The sequence below is a fragment of the Hyperolius riggenbachi genome, chromosome 3 (genome assembly GCF_040937935.1).
Source record: "Hyperolius riggenbachi isolate aHypRig1 chromosome 3, aHypRig1.pri, whole genome shotgun sequence".
NCBI lineage: Eukaryota > Metazoa > Chordata > Amphibia > Anura > Hyperoliidae > Hyperolius > Hyperolius riggenbachi.
Genome location: NC_090648.1, coordinates 454068577 through 454089327, shown reverse-complemented (window position 1 = coordinate 454089327; position 20751 = coordinate 454068577). Strand labels below are relative to the sequence as shown.

Genomic DNA, 20751 nt, shown 5'->3' with positions numbered 1-20751 from the left:
AATTTTCAAACTTGCCAATAAAATGTCTTTTAAACCACCAGAAAGCAAAAAAAAAATACTCAAAATAATTTTGATAGTACTTTTCCCCCTACCTTTTGGTATCTTTTCCATTGCAAAACGCTAAAAAGTTATTCTAAATCAAAGAAGAAACATTTTCTCCTGGGAGAAAAGTCAGGTGAAAAAGTGAATTGCTTATGGCCCTATATGTGCTTCAAAAAGTGGTAATCATGAACAAACTTTCCCCCTCAGCTTACGCTTCTCTGACAGTGCAGCTGTCCTTGGTAGACCTTGGAGGATTATATCAATTGTTAGCTTTGAAGTGCTTTACGTGGTTTAATGTAAAAGTCGCACTGGGATACTAACTAGTTAGCTACGCTACTGGGTATAATCACGAAAGTATGGTAAAAATTGCCTTGCACAGACACCACATGTCAATTTTATTGGTATTCATGCAAACAAGGTAACGTATGCTGTGCAAACATTTTAATTGTTATCTCTTTGTTTACTGTTATCTAATTCCTTTCACACTTTTCTGACGAAAAATCTGACAGTGAACCATGAGGGAAGGGGGAATTCCCTCGCACTTCACCTGTTAACACAGTGTGTGTGAGAGAAAGCTCTGCCTGTCTCTGACTGAGCTCTCAGCGATATCCGCAAGACTACACTGGCTCTTCTGATCTGTGCGTGAGCGGCTGCGTGAGCGGCTGCGTGAGCGGCTGCAGCCACACAGAATGGAGCAGGACACGGACGGTGGTAAACCCGCCCTCCGCTACCTCCTCCTCTGATCATTACTGAACGAGCGCTGATACAACGCGCTGGCGTATGTAAGAAGGAGCGTGAGTACACTTTGAACGGCTAATCACCATAACTACTTCCAGCATTGGCTCCACATTTGCATATATGAGAGAACTCTCCATCATATGGTATTGATATTTTTTATGCAGCAAGCAGCACAGAAAATACTGTTTGGATTGATTCACATACTCTAGAAATGAAGTTGTCAAAGCTGTGGAATCTGGTGGACATTTAAGCTACTAAGGTTAACCTCTTCGTTGCTGATTGGGTTTCTCTGAGATTGGCTTCCATCTGCTAGGTTTTAGAAATAATTTCTTGTGCAATATGGGCATTATATATGTGCAATAATTTTTAGTGGTATTTTAATTTATATTATGCATAATTAAAGCATTAAAGTTGTGAAGGCGCAGGAGTTTTTTTTCTTCTTTTTGGTTTTATTATTGATGGGCTAAGAAGCACTATCCCATCTCTCTTTGCAGCCTACTTTGTATAGAACATTGTGCTAACTAGCACTGCAGTCTTATTTGTACAATTCCTTTCACACTTTTCTGACGGCAAATCTGACGGCACAGTGAACCATGAGGGAAGGGGGAATTCCCTCACACTTCACCTGTTAACCCAGTGTGTGTGAGAGAAAGCTCTGCCTGTCTCTGACTGAGCTCTCTGCGGAGAGCAGAGGAAATGTATCTTAGGTGCAACATAAACATTTGTAGTTGTGTGTGTGAAACCTGATACCTGACAGGCTTTTCATATAACTCTACTTCAATATTACCCTGTTCTTAGCATGTCAGACTGCAGAGATTCATACCTTTGCAAATGAGACATTTCAAAAGTAGCTAAAATCTACACACAATGAATTAACGCTTTTGCCTCTGATATTTAACATGAAAAGTAGGGAAATGTTTACACAGTTACTTAGACATTATTTGTACATTGTCATTTTAGAACACTTGGTTTTATAGTGTTCCTTTAAGTACACAATATTGTGTTATAGAGGCAGCATGTGTGTTGTGTACAACACAATTTACATTGTTTGTCTTAAAACACTATAAACCTGCCATGCAGTATCTGCGCCCTGCAAATTTTCCCATACTTTCGTGAATACACCTCAATTTCTGCCAATAAAATTGAACAAAACTAGGATGTTCATGCTAAAAAAAAAAAAGACATGAAGTAGCATGATTAGACACTCGATGGTAAGCACCTTCTGCATTCCCATTGCATTGATACTGACAGTGCCCTCTTATTAGACTATGCTAGTCATACTCTTACAGCAATGAGTATTAGCAGCACATTGCTCTGTGTCAGTCACCAGTAAAAGCAAGAAGTTTTAAATCATGATGATATAATTTATTGGCTAACTTAACAGAAAAAGAGTAAGCTTTAGACTAGGCTTATTAGCCAAAAGCTTACACCTTTTTTTAAAGAGTACCTGTAGTGAAAAAGTGCCCCTAGGTACTTACCTTGGGAGGGGGAAACCTCTGGATACTAATAAGGCTGCCCTCATCCTGCTTAGCACCCATGATCTAGTGCTGGCCCCCTGGAAAGTCCATTGATAAGGGCATGTCAGGGATCACGCAGGAGCAAAGCAGGTTCCACTGCTGGGTGGTAAATAGCCTAAGCTGAGCCCTTTCGGGTCCACTCTACTGTGCAGGCACAGACAACTAGTGCCTTTGCAGTAGAGTGGACCCGATCAGGCTCTGCAATTTCCGCCCCAAGCCTGAGCAGCAAGCAACTACTGTGCCTTCGCGAGGTGCATACATATTAATATTGTGGTGACTGTTTTTCTGGGGCAGCCAGTGCTGGATCAGGACTGCTAAAAAGTATGGGGGAAGCCTCGTTAGGATCCAGAGGCCTCCCTCTCCCGAGGTAAGTACCCCCTAGTGGCAGTTTTTTTATCTTACAAGTTTCCTTTGAGTTAGCCAATAAATATCATCATGATTCAAAACTTCTGGTTTTTACAAGTAGACAGAAGTAGACAATTTGCTAATGTTACATTCTTAATTGAGTTTCAGCCATTCCCCAGCTTCCCTCGTAAAAGTACGTAAATGTATGACTTGTTGAGTTTCAGATTAGGCTCGCATCTGTCTTGTAGACTGGAATTTTGAAAAAAAACGTGACGTCTTCGCCACCTGGGAGAATTCCCTGAATTTCTGGATGTAAACCTGGTTGACGAACGCAGGAGCGATTATTTCCAATAATAGGCTGTTATACAGGTGCTTTTTATCTACGCCGAAACATGCTGTTAACTCAGCATAAGCTACATATCTGAATGTTGGAATGTTCAGCTTAGGCGCTAATTTCTTGGTACGAGTCATGTTTATGGAATAAAATTGGCGCTAAGTCCCAAAGCCAAAAAAAGAATTAGTGTTTCCTTTACTTTCTTCTACCCACTTTTAAAGTGTCTCTGCACTCAAAACTTATAGAATTATACTGAGTGGCCATTGCTGGGTTGAAACACACGTTCTACCTCTCCCTACCCTCATATGCTTTCTAAATCTTTCAGGCAAACAGGATTTGTGGGATTGTAAACCTCTGAATCCTTGATAGGAGATTCCCTGTTTACCCACTGAACCACAACACACGAAGTTTGTGCCATTCAGCATCTTAAATGCTCACCACAATCCCCTGGGGCGATCCCCAAATTCACCTCTTACCCTGAGGGCCTCCCTAGCACCCGGATGCCACTACCCGCTTTCTCCAGTGCCAAAATAACACCCTTTTTGAGGGCTTTTTTACACTTAAAGGATACCCGAGGTGACGTGACATGATGAGATAGACATGTATATGTACAGTGTCTAGGGCACAAATAACATTGCTGTGTTCCTTTTTTCCTTCTCTGCCTGAAAGAGTTAAACATAAGGTATGTAAATGGCAGTTCCTGTCTGAGTAAGGACTGGGTCAGACTACAGTGTGACCCTCACTGATTAGAAATTACAACTATAAAACACTTTCCTAGCAGAAAATGGCTTCTGAGAGCAGAAAAGAGATACAAAGGGTCAATAGTTCATAGAGTTTAGCTCTGGTATATTTCAATGAATGTGTCATTGAGCAAAAACAACAGTAAAAACTTAAAGGATACCCGAGGTGACATGTGACATGAGATAGACATGGGTATGCACAGCGTCTAGCACACAAATAACTAGGCTGTGTGTTCCTTTCTTTCTTTTTCAGTCTGAAAGAGTTATATATCAGGTATGTAAATGGCCGACTCAGTCCTGACTCAGACAGGAAGTGACTACAGTGTGACCCACACTGATAAGAAATTCCAACTATAAAACACTTTCCTAGCAGAAAATGTCATCTGAGAGTAGGAAATGGATAAAAAGGGTCAAAAGTTCATAGATTTTAGCTCTGGCATACTTCAATGAATGTGTCATTGAGCAAAAACAATAAAACAGTTAAAACTTGAAAAGAAGATTTAAACATAAAATGAAACTGTGGAATATCTTAAAAAGTCGTTTTTAGGAGAAGGAAGATCTGTACAATAGTTTATTTTATTAGTTTATTTTCGCCTCGGGTATCCTTTAAAAAGTAGATTTAAATATAAAATAAAACTGTGACTATCTTAAAAAGTCATTTTTAGGAGAAGGAGGAGAGATACAATTGTTTATTTCATCAGTTTATTTTCACCTCGAGTGTCCTTTAATGTGTTGCTTTGCGTTGCATTGCATTGTGTTATGTCGCAACGTGATGCAAATCAGCGCATAAAGTGTAAAAGGGCCCTCAATTTGTGCCACCCCCTTCCTTGAGAAGGCCCTTTTACATTTGTTGAGTTGAGTTGTGTCGCATTGCAGTTTGTTGTTTTCTTTCTTCTATAGATCTATTCTTTTTCTCTAATTTAGATTTCTGTCTTCCTTTCTAGAGCAAATAAGTTCGTCCTCAATGAGCACTCATCGTGAATGAAAGGCAATAAAGACATCCTTTTTCTTTTCCTTTTGGCCAGAGTCAGCTATTAGGCTCGACAAACCCTTCGGGGCTCAGCAACCCGCCATCAATCCCCACATCTTGTAGATAGCAATTTGCTTGGCGGGCCGGTGTGCGAGGATTAGAAAGTGGAATATATTTTCGCCAAGTCTACTTCATCACCAGTTCCCATTATAAAGCCTTCACTTCTTTGTAATTCATTTTCAAAACTTGAGGAGTATATTAAAATTGTAATCTCTTCTTACATGCTATCTTAATTGAGTGTAAAGTTTGAAATTGGTTTTAAATTTTAAATCAGGTTTTGATTTTCGAATCGCTCTAACTTCCAGCTCCTTCCGTTTCTCTCCCTGGTGCCCTCTAGTGTTGTCCGGATCATGAACGATTCGGATCTTTGATCCGAATCTTTTTTATGAGTCGATCATCCGAATCATCAAAATGAACGATTCGGATCGCAAAAGGGGCGGGGCCAGGAGCGACACGCCCCCTCTCAGCGGGCAGCGGGGTCCTGGAAGCAGGGATCGCTCTGTTGGATGGGAGCCAGCCTTGCAGGGAGACAGGTAGCTGAGAGAGGGGACATGGGTGCCACTGCCAGATATGTGTAGAGCACACATACTGGCTATAATGTGCTGCCCATTATAGGCTGGCTGTTCTGTAGTGCTGCACAGTGAACACATGGGAAGCTTTTGGCTCAGCACAGCTCAGTAACTTTGCAGACAGTGTGATTGAAAGGCAATATAATCCTCCTGCACTGGGCACTAAACAGCTGCACTTATCTTCTGGGAATGCTTTCTTTCACTGTGCGACCTTTTCTTTCAAAGTGTACAGATGAGCATATAGGTGAAATATATGTAAAGCATATGATTGCAGCATGTGGGTATTGTGTGCAAACATTTCTGCTCTCTGCTCGTCCCTCCTCCCTTCTCTGTCCACTCCCTGCCCTCTGTCCATCTTCTACCCTTCTCTGTGTGTCCACCCCCCTCTCCTTCTCCTGTCCACAGACCTGTCCTGCTGTTCATTTCACCCCCGAATGCTTCAGTAGTAAAATGATCCGAGATTCGGATCAAAGATCCGGATCTCTTCAATGATCCGATTCGAATCATCCGGATCATTGAAAAGATCCGAACTTCCCATCTCTAGTGCCCTCCTTCGCCGTTCACCATCTCATTTCCCGTCGAGGAGAAAATCTCTGACCTCAGGAGAGTTAGTGTGGGACTTTTTACTTCACCAACCGCCAGGTCTTATTTTTCTAAGAAAATCGGAAAGGTTTAGATAGAAGCACAGGGAGTTTACAGCAGGGCTCTGTTCTGAGGCGTAACTATATTGTTCCCGCCCTCCTCCACAGAGATCTGTCGGCCTGCCTCCCCCCTCCCCTTCTGGTCACAGTATTTAACTAATCTCCGTCACAGGGGGCTGCCCGCTCCTGTATGTAATGCAAGCGTCTGTAGAGCTTTAGGGCCGGTTCACACGGACGGCAGGCGGCGTTGGGGCGGCCAGGAAGTCGCGTCGTCCTGTGACGTCCCGTTCGGTGGCGGCGGTACAGAGATCGTCGCGATCGGCGTTTCTCTTCCCCGCAGGGGGACATGAAGCCGCGCCGGCTAGCCGTCCCTGGACGTTGCATGCGGCTTCTAGGGACGGCCGAAACGATGCGTTAAATCGGGATCAGAACGCCGCGTTTATGCAATCGACGGTAATCGACGGTAACCGCGCAATGCTAAACGCTCCTATTCACTTGAATGGGAGAGTTTAGCCGATGGGTCCCGAACGCTTGACGGTAGACGCCGCCAAGCGTCCGTGTGAACCGGCCCTTATACATTACCTCCTTCTGGCAGGAGGACAGGTCCTCTTCACTAATCTGCAGCGTACAAGCTCCGTACAGTCAATCACCATGCAGCTTCCATCCCTGCATGTCATGTGACAGGTACAGAAGCCGCATGGTGATTGGTTGTATAGCTCTTGTACACTGAAGAAGAGTGAAGAGGACTTCTGTGGCTGCCGGTAGGAGGTAACGTATAACTGCATAACACTCCACTTCCTCTGCTGCCCTGCATTATGTACAAAATTGTGCCCGCCCTTTCCCCATCATGTCAGGGGTCACGGGGGTTATTGTTATACCCCTGGTTTTTATTCAATTGCTGAGTCAAGAGTCATATTTCAGAACAAATGGTACTGGCGATACCTGAACAGGTCACATGGGAGTAGACTGACAAATCTTAGTGAATCTCTGTAGAGTACCATATCTCAGTCAGTGACTCACTATAGATTGCTGAATGTAACACTTTGAAATACTTTTTTTATTTTCACCCATGTCAACCCCAAGCTCTTACTTTTTGTGCTGTTTGGGGGGGGTTCTTTAGGGGCTCGTGGGTCATCGTGAAAGTGCTACTGCGGGTGGATCTGGTAGGGTCTCTATCTCTTCACACTGGAGATAGGTGACAAACCGGTATCAGTGGGAGCGATGTGGGGCAGTTCCAGCTCACTTGCTTTGGCTCCATCCCATTGCAAATGCACTAGCGTAGCACTGATATTGCGCATCTCACTGTGATATACCCAATGGGATTAAAGTGTTAGACTTAGGAGGGAGTGGTGATGGCTGAATTGGGAATGGGATCAGCCACACGTGTGATTTGAGAGAACCCAGATAAGCGGCATGCTTGGGAGTTCAATGGCGTTTGGGGCCCAGAGCGCTAGAACTTATCTTCCCATAGGCTTCTGAGATCTAAATCCAGCCATTGAAGAGGACCAAAAGAAACAAAAAAAAAAAGCCCCTACTGAAAAGGTATACCAAATAAAAACTTGACTTTCCTTAAAGGGACACTGTAGGGGGGTCAGGGGAAGATGAGTTGAACTTACCCGGGGCTTCTAATGGTCCCCCGCAGACATCCTGTGCCCACGCAGCCACTCACCGATGCTCCGGCCCCGCCTCCGGTTCACTTCTGGAATTTCAGACTTTATAGTCTGAAAACCACTGCGCCTGCATTGCCCTGTCCTCGCTCCCGCTGATGTCACCAGGAGTGTACTGCGCAGGCCCAGTATGGTCTGTGTCTGCGCAGTACGCTCCTGGTGACATCAGCGGGATCGAGGACATGGCAACGCAGGCGCAGTGGTTTTCAGACTTTAAAGTCTGAAATTCTAGAAGTGAACCGGAGGCGGGGCCGGAGCATCGGTGAGTGGCTGGGCGGGCACAGGATGTCTGCGGGGGACCGTTAGAAGCCCCGGGTAAGTTCAACTTACCTCATAGGCAACCACTGTACATGTAGGTGAGGAGATTAGACCTGTCCCCACTCAGGATTAAGAAGTCGCTCTCTGTAGATTGGAAAGAAAGGGGGTATATCACCCCTCCATCAGGGGTGGACGCAAATCTTGTATATAGTAAACAGAGGCGCCAAAAGAATAAAATGGACTAAACTTGTTAAAAAATGCTATGAAGGCGGTGTTGGACTTACCTCCTAAAAGCAGACACAAAAACTGTCAATTTCAAAATGACATCAATTTATTGACATACTCCCCAAAGTGTTGCAACGCGTTTTGCAGTTATGACCTGCTTCATCAGGCAATAAATGGGGGTATATAACAGTGTATGGTCAGGGTGCATCCCTGAACATTCACTGTTTACTATATACAAAATTCCTTAAACAGAAGATATTTGCAATTAATCAACATCATATTAGCAAGGAGCAGAGCAGGATCACACACCAGGCAACCCATGCAGGTAAGCCAGCCCCGGATTTATTTCACAGGAGCCTATAGGCACAGATGTCCTGGCACTTAGACTTCTCCCTCCATGAACCTAAAAACTCCCAAACAGCACCGCCAGTGTCACTTCTCCCTTACTTCCCTTGCCCATCATAGGTAGCTACAGGTGCCCCTTAATATTAGATAGCCAGAAGTACCCCCAATATTAAGTAGCTAGAGGTGCCCCTGTCTGAAGAGAAATAGTCATTGGAATGCCGAGAGCTGGGCGAGTAACCCCTTATTTACACTCTCATCAGGACTCTGCATAGGGAAGGAGTAAGAGAGGCGCTTGAGGAGGGGAGTAATCCCCCTTCCATCAGGCGCCTGTAGGCACATGCCTACATTGCCTTATGGTAAATCCGGCCCTGAGGTAATCTACTACTTTGTCTAGGCCCCATCATCTTACTCCATCTCTTGCAAGGAGCCCCCCATCCCCAACCCACATACAGATGCATTACATCAGAATTGTGAGTGAATATGCATATGATTGCCAATATTGGGAAATCTAACTGAATTGGTAATTACCGTAGGCAGAGATAGAGAATACCAGCTTTACTTTTGAAGAACTTTACTTAATCAAATTCTGCTTCACTTTATTAGTAAAACAAATGTGAGCAGAAAGCATGGCTGTCATGTGTAATGTGTGTGAGCTATCTGCACAGTGTGTTCACTTCTCATTACAGTCCTATCGTACACATCACACACCTGGCTGTCTCTTATCACATTCATTGGACCACTGATCAGAATTTCCTTCTCTTTTTTTTTTCACGCTTTAAGGTGTGGAATACAATTTAGTTTACACAATGCACTGAGAGCAGGTGTGGCAAATTCTCTTCAGTTTCTTCTCGCAGGGCACTTAAACTTCTGATCAAATGAAATAAACTGTCACTTTCCGAGCCGGTCTCTGCCTCCAGAGCTCACTTTGAAAACCGGCTTCAGCGTCAGAATGTTATTTCTTAGTGACGGTTATGGCTGCTGAATAATATATCATAACTATTTGTTCATGAAATAGAAATGAGAGCGGCAGAATGGGTGTCTGTGTGTCTGGCGGATCTGGTGAGGAGGCACTTGGGTAAAGATGATTCATTCTTCGGGAGAAATTGATGGAGAAGCGCACTATCTCAGTTAACCTGTCGATCAGTTCGCACATCTTTGGTTGGCTGCTGAGGATCATGTGATCGTGGGGTTGATTCACAAAATGACCTTACCGTAAGGGTCTTGATTCATTAAAGGCCAGCAAATGTATCGCGCACTCACAGCGCAAGTTAAAATTAGCATATGCACGCTACGCGCGATCCTCTATGCATAGTGTGCGCACTTAACTTAAGCAAGCATTTCCTAATTGAAGCGCAATAGCATGTGGCGCAATAGTACACTAGCAGGGCCGCTACTACATTAATGAAAATAGTAGCGGTAATAGTCTCGCTGCATGCTATCGTGTGGCATTTAGGATTAGCTTATGTAAGTTAAGAGCGCGCGCTACGCAGAGACGCTAATTTTCACTCGCACTGTCAGTGCGCGATACATTTACCAGCCTTTCATGAATCAAGGCCAAGGAGAGTTAATTCATGAGATAAACAGATAAGCGGGGTTGATTCACAAAGCTTACGTATTTTTCATTTTAAGGGCTCGTTTCCATGCCACGGGGCTCTGCGCTGTGCGTCACTCCCAACAGGGGCGGAGCTTGCAATCCTATTCATTATACTGAATGGGATCGCGGGCTGGAGCGCCCCGGAATGCACAAACCATGCGCAGTGATTCAGTGGTAAATCGCTGCGCATGAATGTAAACAGCAGACAGTGCGGTCTATGCCCTGTCTGCTTTCCCTGCGATCGCGTTTCCATGAGCGCGCATTAAAGCGCTATATGGAAACAAGCCTAACTGTAAAGAGAGCTAATGAATGAGAAACAGATAAGGACTCGGAGAGATACATGATGAGTTAAAGAGGAACTGTAAGGAAAAAAGTACCCCTATAGGATACTTACCTCACAAGGGAGACACCTCTGATCCCAATGAGGCTTCCCGCTTCCTCTTCAGCCTTGGGGATCCAGCTCTGGCAGCCACCAAAAATCCTCTGAAAGCTTGTTGGCAGGCGGCTTTAGCACGCTACAATATCTACCTATCCATGCTCATGCGCAAGCGCTGTGCAAGCTTACCCTCGGGCTCTGGCGGGAATAGCCGAGCTTGATTTACGTCTGCGCAGTAGCGTGCACCCAATCCAGCTCGTCTATTTTGTACTGCACCTGCACAGGAGTGCAGCAAGGTAAATATTGCTGCACATTGCTTTCAGGTGTGACAAAACATGTTGGGGGAAGCCTATTGGACGGGCAAGGAAGTGGAGATTGAGAACAGCAGGGGTGACTGACGGGGATACGAGCGTTTGGGCACTCTCTAAGCCTCAGCCAGAACGCATCGGGGAGAGCCCATTACACATTATGCCAGTTATCACAACACACCGCATGTGAGCGCATTTTAATAATAAAATTTTAGCTGTTTAAACGGAATTATGCTATGGAAGCAGTCTTTTATGAGGTATTCGTTATCTGCTGAGGACACTGCCTGTATCCACGGTACTGGGGGGAATAATTCAGGGTCAAAGGAGCTCCTATAAGAACCCAACACACCAATCAGGTGAGTTCTCTCCCTCACGGGGTGCCCGGTGGTGGATTCTGGATGATGCTGAGTGACATATATACATACACAGATTTGAATACAGATCTTGAACAATTGACCTTTTTTTATCGTTTTCCTGCACTAAGAAGTTTTATGGCCTGTAATTATTTATCACGGAGAGTTAGTCTATAGTCATGCTGCAGAGAAAGTGTAATTTACTGCCCTGAATTCTTAACCCTTACAGTGAGAAAGTTCTGTGTAGGATTGGGAGTGTACATGCACATGTTTATCTCCTCTTGTCATATGTCACTTCATACACAGACACTTTAAAACAGTACTTTTTTTTTGTTTTTGTTTGCTTGTTGTTGTTTTTTTTAGCTTAATTGAAAAATGGGTCATAGAGCACTACCAAATATACAGTAGCTTTCCATTAACACAATATAATAAGTTAATAAAGTAAATACTTTAAATAGATAGAACTCAAGCATACATGAAAAATCGAGAAATAGGCTCCCAGGAGAGGCATTCCATCATCGGTGGAATGATATCACTCCGCTCGGATGCCTGGCTCTCCCCGGTTTCAGCATGCCACAGTGAGAGAGAGACTGTAGGCAGATAATGACATTGTGTCCCCACAGTACGCTGCCTGTCTTCCTATTTTACAGTGTCAGTCTTTGGAATATCTGACCTTTTCCTGATGGCGCTGTGACATTTAACTAAGAGGCAGCGATGTGAGTGCGGCTTGTGCAGGTACTTCACATCTGTTATCCTATGATAGATCTATGGGCAGCCACTCCAGTGTATAGTCATTTATACAGAGAGTCCTATACCTGTAAAACTGGTCATACACCACACACTTATACACAATGTTAATGTAAAAATTACCATAAGAAGCATGGCCGACCTTTGACCTGAGCGACCGGAGCGGTCGCTCAGGGCGCCGGCTTCCAGGGGGGCGCACGTGGTACATATTCAACTGGCCCTGACCGCATTTCTTCCGCCTGGCTGTGGCTGCGGGCTTCGGGTCCATCTGTTGCTGCTGCGAGTGGTAGCTCCGCCCCCTGGTGCCACTGGGGGTGAAGACTCCAGAAACCTGCTGCTGCCTCTTGCTGAGTCTGTGTGAGCCGTGCGTGCCAGTAGTGCCTCCCCTTGCTCACAGGCGAGGTCTGCGCTGCGCACTAATCAGAGAGAGACCTGCTTGTCACTCCTGACTCCTGGCCATCTTCTGTCCCCAGCTACAAGCAGAGAAGTAAGATTCCCCAACTGTCTCTCGGTTGGGTAAGTGTGTGTGGGGGGGTGCCTATATACGCCAAAGGGGGATCTGCTTGTATACTATACACGATTTATCTGCCTAGCTATATACACTAAAAGGGGAATCTGTTTATATATACTAAGGGGGGGGGGGGGTCTGCCTTTATACACTAAGGGGGATGGGGGGAATCTGCCTATATACACCAAAAGGGATCTGCCTATATACACTAAAGGGGGGGATCTGCCTATATACACTAAAAGGTGATCTGCCTATATATACTAGAGGAGGGATCTGCCTATATACACTAAGGGGGGGAAATCTGCCTATATATACTAAAGGGGGACTCTGCCGATATACACTAAAGGGGGGATCTGCCTATATACACTAAAGGGGATCTTGCACATAAGTGGGTGTGTGCATGCGTGTTTGTGCAAGAGGATGAATGGGGGGCACCAAAATCTGGTTACGCTCAGGGCGCTGTGAAAGCTAAGGTCGGCCCTGATAAGAAGTTCTGGACCATAAGATGCACCTAGTTTTAGAGGACAAAAATCAAGGGGAACAAAATATACTAAACCTGGTGCATCCATGGTGCTGGATTCAGGAATGTCTTGTTGATCTTCTCCCTTCAATCCCCTCCCAATTATTATTTTCCTCATGTGCCTCTTTTATCTTCCTTGTGCCTCTTGTGTTCTTCTCTGTCCCGCCTGTGTCCGTCTGTGTCCTTCTTCACCCCCTTTGTGACCTCCTGTGTTTCCTCTTTTCCATATTTTCTTCTCTGTCCCGATGTCACCTTTGTCGCGTGTCCTTCTGTGTCTCCTATGTCCCCCCGTGTTTGTCCTGTGTCTTCTCTGTCCCCCTGTGTCTCCTTTGTTCCATTTCCACCTGTGTCTCCTCTGTCCCCCATGTCTCCTTTGTCCTGCATCTTCTCTGTTCCCATGTTCTCCTTTGCCCCCGTGTCCTCATCTGTCCCCTTGTGTCCTCCTGTCTCATTTTCTGGCAACCTATGATCCTTCTGTCCCCCTGTGGCCTCCTTTGCCCCCCATCTCCCTTCTGCCTTTCTGTCCCCCTGTGGCCTACTTTGCCCCCCCTCCTTTGCCCCACCTATGTTGATTTTGTCCTCCTTTGCCCCATCTTATCTGTCCCCCTGTGTAGCCTTTGTCCCATGCCCACCTAGTAGATTATATACTTACCAATCGGCCTGAAGGAGGGCAGGACTGGCGGAAGCACTGATTCCCTCCCAGTGCACGCTGTGGTTACAGCTTCCCAGTATTCCCTTCAGCCTCCAGGCGCATGCGATCAGGTTGGGGGCACTGCAATTAAATCAGCCAATTACCGCCACCTTTTCTAACTGCAGCCAATGGTCCCACAGAGACGGGACCAAGGCTCGTCATTGGGCAAATCGCTGCACTCGCTCAGTGGCAGCAAAGGAGGACAAAAGGGACACAGGCGGGGGAGGGGGGTACAAAGGGGCCACAGGGGACAGAAGAGACACAGAAGGAGGTCACAGAAGGACACCTTCGGACCATAAGACACAGGACACCCCCCCCCCCCCACACACACACACACACACACACACACACACACACACACTTTTGAGGGAGAAAAAGTGGGTCTTATGGTCTGAAAAATGTGGTATTTAGTCAGTATTTGCCCATTGTAAAATCTTTCCTCATCATGGTTTACAATATATCACAGGCGGCAACACCTTTGGTCCTGTCAAGTGCATTACTGCAGAATGTTTGTTTCTGAGAGTTCTTCTGCTCTGGGGAGAGAATTCAGCATAGTTAAACAGCCCAGGCTAAGCATCACTGGGAGGGCAGGGCTACCTACCAATATACAGCAATATATAAATATAGCAAGTATTTCTGATGCCGAAACCAGGAAAATTACTGTAAAAGTGGATACCCTGAATAATTTACTGCATTCTACTATATGTTGCTACAGTGCTTCTTTAATACAATCTGATTTCTGATGTGACGTTTATAAGCTGAATTAATATAAGCATGGGTTACCATTCACTTCAGTAGGGTGTACTAAGTGTGATAATTATATATGCAACACAATTATAGAACTTTCAATTAACTTTAATTTCAATGTATGGGTTCAACTATAGAACATCTGAAACACAAACATGTTTCTAAAATATAACCCTGGCAGGGGCATAACTAGAGGAGAGCAGCCTCTGTGATCACAGGGGGGCGCCAGAGCTGTGGGGGCCCCAATTGCCAACCTCCCCTTCCTCCATACTTCAGATCAGGTGGTTTTGTGGCTACACTTGTTATGGGTGTGAAGATCATCATAGCCACACTTGTTATATGGACCTTGTGAGATGGGCTCCAAGGCCGTGAAGGGCACCAAGGGGAGGCAAGGGAAGGGGTGCAAACTATCAAAGTTTTGCTGGGAGCGCCCATGAATTGTATTCACATCACTAAACCCTGACATAAACTGACAACTCTATAGTACTATTTCCATTTTTCTTTTAAGGCATAACATAGGATGGATCAGTGCTGCCTATGTGGTGGCCTGAAGGACGCATGCAGCTCCATGGATTTAGTTTATGGTCCTTTGCAGGCTGTCTGATTCATCAGTAGGCTGAGGCTGGATTCTCCATGTAGTACTCTGAGGTCATCTGTTTATCTCACCTGCTTGAGGAATGTAGCAGTGGCATAAGCCGGCGTATTCTCCATCTTCCATTGTGTGACAGTCACATGATTCACCTCATGATGAAGAACTGATAAAGAAATGCCAGCTGCTTTCCAGAAGATGCTGCAGGCTGATAAGATATGGAAAGGAGCTGCAAGCTGTTGTAGAGACACAGTTGAGATGACTGCAGAAAATGAGAAGAAGAGGACACAGTGGAGCATTATTGAGGATGTGTGTGTGTGTGTGTGTGTGTGTGTGTGTGTGTGTGTGTGTGTGTGTGTGTGAGGGGGGGGGGGGGGCAAAGGGGAGCATTCAAGAGAGAGGAAGGAAGCATGGAAGAACAATCATTTCAGGGGAAGGATCATTACTTACAAGGGACACAAACTGAAGGTTGGGTGGGGGGCATACTAATTATACAAGGACAGGGCATGACTTGGCACTTATTTCAGGAGGAGGTCACTAATAATCACATGGTATGATTGTGCAGGGAGGTGACCCCAGTGTGAGTTATAAATGGGGCCCCAAGAACTCTATTAATATGTAGCCCCAAAACCTACCAGTGTCAGAGAGGTGTACAGAGCGGGCCCTAGTGGGCCCTTCTGGTCTAGGGGCTCTGGTGCGGTCGAAAACTAAATAATTGGCACAAATTGTCACCTAATTAAAGAGGATGGCACTAATTATAAGAAAGTGGGGTTTGTGCTAATTATAGGGGAGAACAGCAAATGAAAATTCTCAAATTAGAGATGGAGGTGACACAGAGGAGAAATAGCTAAGCGGGAGGGGGGGGGGGGGGGGTAAATGTGGTCACTTACAGCAGAGGGAGGAGCACTATCAGTGAGGTTAAAGGGGTTCCAATTGACACTAATTAATAGGAGGAGGTGCAAAGAGAAACATTAATTACAGCAGATGAGGCAATCATTAAAATAGCAGGAAACACAGGGAAGTGCTAATTATATATGGAGGGCAGAAAAGAGAGCCACTAATTACAGCAAAGGTTCTAATTACATATGGTCACTAATTATGAAGGACATGGTTATAAAGGGTCTGTAATTACACGTGAAGGGGAGGACATGTGTGCATTACTGATGTAGTGGGAGAAAAGCACTTATTATAGGGAAGGGGTGTAGTTAGTTTGGGTACAGTTGGAAGAACAACAGGCAGAAGAACTGGGCAGTAACAGATTATGTTGTGGGAAATAGAAATAGCCAGGCCCGATTTCTGGAAAGGGCACAAAGGCCCAGGTGTTGGGCGGCTGCTGCCAATGGGGGTGGCTGGATGGAAAAGGGGTCGGTGAATATAAATAAAAAGGGAGATGTAACTGGGGAGCAATATATGGAAGAAAGAGATGGCTCTATATGGAAGATAGGAACTGCTGAACATGGATGTTACACACAGAAGAGAGGGCTGTACAGGAATGGGAGGGGTGCCTGTTGTACATAGATAGGGATCTAGGGGGTTGGCCTAGGGGTGATTATGCCTTACAGTAGCATAATAATAGTGTGGCCAGAGATTTCAACTGCAACAGATCCTTGGAATCAAAGGTTTAACCTAGGTCCAGGGCCAGCACTTCTATAGAGGCAAAAGGGGCAATTGCCCCAGGGCCCCAAAGCCTGTAAGGGCCCCCCAAGTTGCCCCTCCTCCCCTCCAGCTGTGGTGACCCCAGTGGGCATGCTATGTGTTTACTCTGTACCGGAAAAGGAGGAGGTGAGTAATGGGAACCCTGAAAATGCTTTTTAGGGGACATATGCTGGACGTCTAATGATATTGGCCTCAATTCACTAAGCTTATCTCCTGTCTTTAATAACGTTTCTAGAGTTATCACCATGGTGATGAGGCATGTCCTATTCAGGAAACATTTTACCTCAGGCAAACCTAAAGGTAACTCTTAAGTTAAGGAGAGATCTCTAAAGTTAACTCTTCAATACTTAAAATAACTCCAGAATTCTAAAGACAGGCTACTAATTAACTGCGTACGAAAATAAATTCAGAGGAAGTAGCTTAACTACAGAGGAGGTAATTTAACTACAGACTAGGAGGTAATTTAACTGCAGAGAGGTAATTTAACTACAGAGGAGGTAACTTAAGGAATGAAGAGATAAGATAACTCTCTCACTGTGTGGTGGCAAGTTATCTCTTGCCTTATTATCTCCAGCATGATCTTAGTGAATTGAGGCGACTGTGTTGACAGGGGAAGATGGGGATTGGATTGGGCCTGGCAGCAGGGCCGGAGCTACCATAGGAAAAAATGGGCAATTGCCCCAGGGCACCAGAGCCTGTAGGGGCCCCCAAGGTGTCCCTCCCCCATCTTAACTGTTGCTCCCCAGGGACTCTGCAGAGTCTGTTAAGTTGGGAGGTGATTGGGGGAGGGTCAGCAGCCAGCTCAAGGGCCCTGGAGGGAAATTTGGCTGCAACAAAGGGCCTCTAATGATGCTTTTTGGTGGGGGGGTGTCTGTCGGGGGGCCCCCAGGCTAATTTTGCCCTAGGGCCCAATTGTTACGTGAACCAGCCCTGCCTGGCAGCCGGCTCAACAGCCCTGGGGGTAATTTTGGTTGGAAAGGGAGTGTCAAGTGAGCCCCCTAAGTTATTTTGCCCCAGGGTCCCGTTGTAGCTAGAACTGGCCCTGCCTAGGTCCCTACTCCAGGTGCAGAAGTGGCTCTTCATTGGTAGTAACAATAAGTGCTGCTCGGATACCCTTTTCAAAATCCGGATTGGATCCGGATACCCAGATATCCAATCCGGGTCGGATATACGAGTTCAAAATTTTCCAATCCGGATCCGAATCGTATATCCGACCCTAGTATCCGGGGTATCCGGCCGGATTCGGATATCTGGATAGAAAAAACAGAAGTGGCCTTTAAATTGCTTTAAAACGTCTTTTTTTGGGGGTAAATGAGGAATGTAGCATCATTATTTTGTAAAGGGGAACACTGATGATGTGGGGACTTTAAATCCCCCCCCCCAAAAAAAAAATGGCTGTCAATTAACATTAAGCCTAGGTTCCAGACAGCGGTCGTGCATCCCACATTGTGACCAAAGTCCAACCGCACAACTGGGACATGGCAATTTTCAGCCCAGACACCTCCAAAAAATTACGCAGCAATTGTGTTTTGGGTTAAATATAGGTGGTAGCAGCACAGCAGCAGTGGCCTGTGGCACCCTGGCGGTGGGAGCAGCAAAAGCAGCAGGAGCAGGGCAATGCAGTAGCAGCTGTAGCAGGTGTAACGTCTGCCAGGAGCATGCCGGATGTGGCACTTGGCACACGGCACGTGGCACTTGGCACTTTGCATTTGGCACTTTGCACATGCCACCTGCCACCTGCCAAGTGCAAAGTGCCTCGTGCAAAGTGCCAGGTGCAAAGTGCAAAGTCACGTGCAGAGTGCCACGTGCAAAATGCCACGTGCAAAGTGCCACGTGCAAAGTGCAAAGTGACATGCAAAGTGCCATGTGCAAAGTGCCACGTGCAAAGTGACACGTGCAAAAAGCAAAGTGCAAAGTCACATGCAAAGTGCAAAGTCACATGCAAAGTGCCACGTGCAAAGTGCCACGTAACATGCAAAGTGCAAAGCTTTTGCACATGGGCACTTTGCACGGAGCACTTTGCACATGACGTGGCACTTTGCACGTGGCACTTTGCACTTTGCACATGACGTGGCACTTTGCACTTTGCACGTGCACTTTACACTTTGCATGTGACATGGCACTTTGCACGTGGCACTTTGCATGTGCTTGCACGTGGCACTTTTCACGTGGCACTTTGCACGTGTTTGCACATGGCACTTTGCACATGTTTGCACTTGGCACTTTGCACTTTGCACGTGTTTGCACATGGCATTTTGCACTTGGCACTTGGCAGTTTGCACGTGGCACTTCGCACTTTGCACGTGTTTGCATGTGGCACGGGGCACGGGGCACTTTGCACTCGGCTAGTGCCACGTGCCAAGTGACAGTCAGACAGCAGAGGAGAGGACACTAACTGTCACACTGGCACTGCTCAGCAGCACCGCAGTTCTGTAGTAAGCTAACACAGTAGTACTACTACTCTAACAACTACTAGCACTGACTGCAGTTCTACAGTACTAACTAGTAGTAACTACACAATTACACAGTAATGCTATTCCCTAATCCCTAACCTAACCTGTAGCTAGCTAAGGCTAATAGCTGGCCAGCAGGCAGCAGCTGGCCTGGTCTGTGCACAGAACACACACAGACACATAGCAGCTGCAGTAGCACTGGAGCTCACACTCTGACTGTCTGTCACACAATGAACGATTTAACGATAGTGAAGGGGTTAACCACTGAACAGCTTTAGGTTTATAACTGTGTACAGGCAGCCCTTCCATCAGCACTGGAGCATGTCTCTCAGTGAGCATTCAGCAAGCTAGGACGATCTGTCTCATCATGGCAGCCCTCCTTATTATACAGGGAGGGCTGGCCAGTGTTCCTTTCTGTGATTGGGTGCCATGGTTTAGGCTGGGAGCCCTCTGATTGGCTCAATGAGGTCAGGTGGGGCTGGCCAGGGTTCCCCTCTGTGATTGGTTGCTAGGACTTCTGTTGGGAGCCCTCTGATTGGCTCCAGGACGTCAGCTCCTTAGTTACAGTATTTTGGATGCGGATATCCGCGGATATCCAGGTTATGTGCCCAACTATCCGCAGATAGCTATCCGGATTTGGGCCCAACTATCTGGAATCCGAATCCGGTCAGATAGCTGGAAAAAGGTCGGATATCCGGGTTATCCGGAATCCGGATGAGCAGCCCTGGTAACCATCAGCTCGTCAGGTGTGTATGAATAGTGGTAATTATTACAAATTGTTCTTCCCCTGTTTACTTGTCTCTCACACTGCAGGTTTTTGCACTACCACAGTGCATTTATAGCTATGACACTGATGCCTGGTATAGAAGCACATAACGTATGGTAGTGTCAGGGGCCACAGCCGAGGCCCTCTGTACTTAACCAGCCAATCGCCACTGAGCTGCATAAAGAGAAAATAGCAGTAAAGGAGTTTTCCTAAAAGGAACAATAAACTTGCAGTGACGGATTTGCTGTATCCCTCCGAAGCTCAGGGAGAATTCTATTAGACGTTACTTTGCAGCCCGTGGATGTGCGGCTATTGTATTCCAGAATAAATCAGCTATTCTCCTGCAATATATTCCACGTACGCCGCCAGAGCAGCGGGTGCACCTCCATCGCGGCGCGTGTGACCTGCAGCCACAAAACAGCAGTTTGAGCACATAATAGAGTTGCCTTGGAATAAAATTTCCTGTGTTCATATAATAGCGCAGACTTCTTCATGAATTATGTAGCTGAATTACCCGAATTCCAAACACCGCCTTGAGATTGTAATATATAACATGCCTGTCTTTCTTTTCCCCCTTTTTTTTTTCAGTTGGCGGCTGTTTAACCCGCAGTGAGCCACCAACGTTGCTTCTGTTCATGACAGACACTGACTGCATTGCCTGAGGTCAGAGAATCATGTAAGGGGTGTGTCTTCTAAAGCCCAATGGTAAACTGTCACTGTGCTGAAAGGACCACTATTGCGAAAAAGGTAGGCAGTTAAAGGGACACTACAGCGAAAAATTGTAAAATTTAAAATATGTGCAAACATATACAAATACGAAGTACGTTTTATCCAGAGTAAAATGAGCCATAAATTACTTTTCTCCTATGTTGCTGTCACAGTAGGAAGTAGAAATCTGACAGAAGTGACAGGTTTTGGACTAGTCCATCTCTTCATAGGGGATTCTCAGGGATTTATTTATTTTTCAAAAGCACTTAATGAATGGCAGTTGC

The 20751-nt window shown here is 45.9% G+C and overlaps 1 long non-coding RNA gene across 2 annotated transcripts in view; it reads left to right on the top strand.

The window, feature by feature from the left end:
- LOC137561670 (uncharacterized) overlaps positions 1 to 20751 on the top strand; it is a 101273-nt gene that overhangs the window by 29264 nt on the left and 51258 nt on the right. Inside the window, exon 1 of one of the 2 annotated variants that reach the window (XR_011030081.1) lies at positions 19564 to 19739. The exons of the other annotated variant lie outside the window; for it this stretch is intronic. This is a non-coding gene — a long non-coding RNA (uncharacterized lncRNA). Of the gene's footprint in view, positions 1 to 19563; positions 19740 to 20751 lie in introns of those variants that run through there. 2 annotated transcript variants of the gene reach the window in all.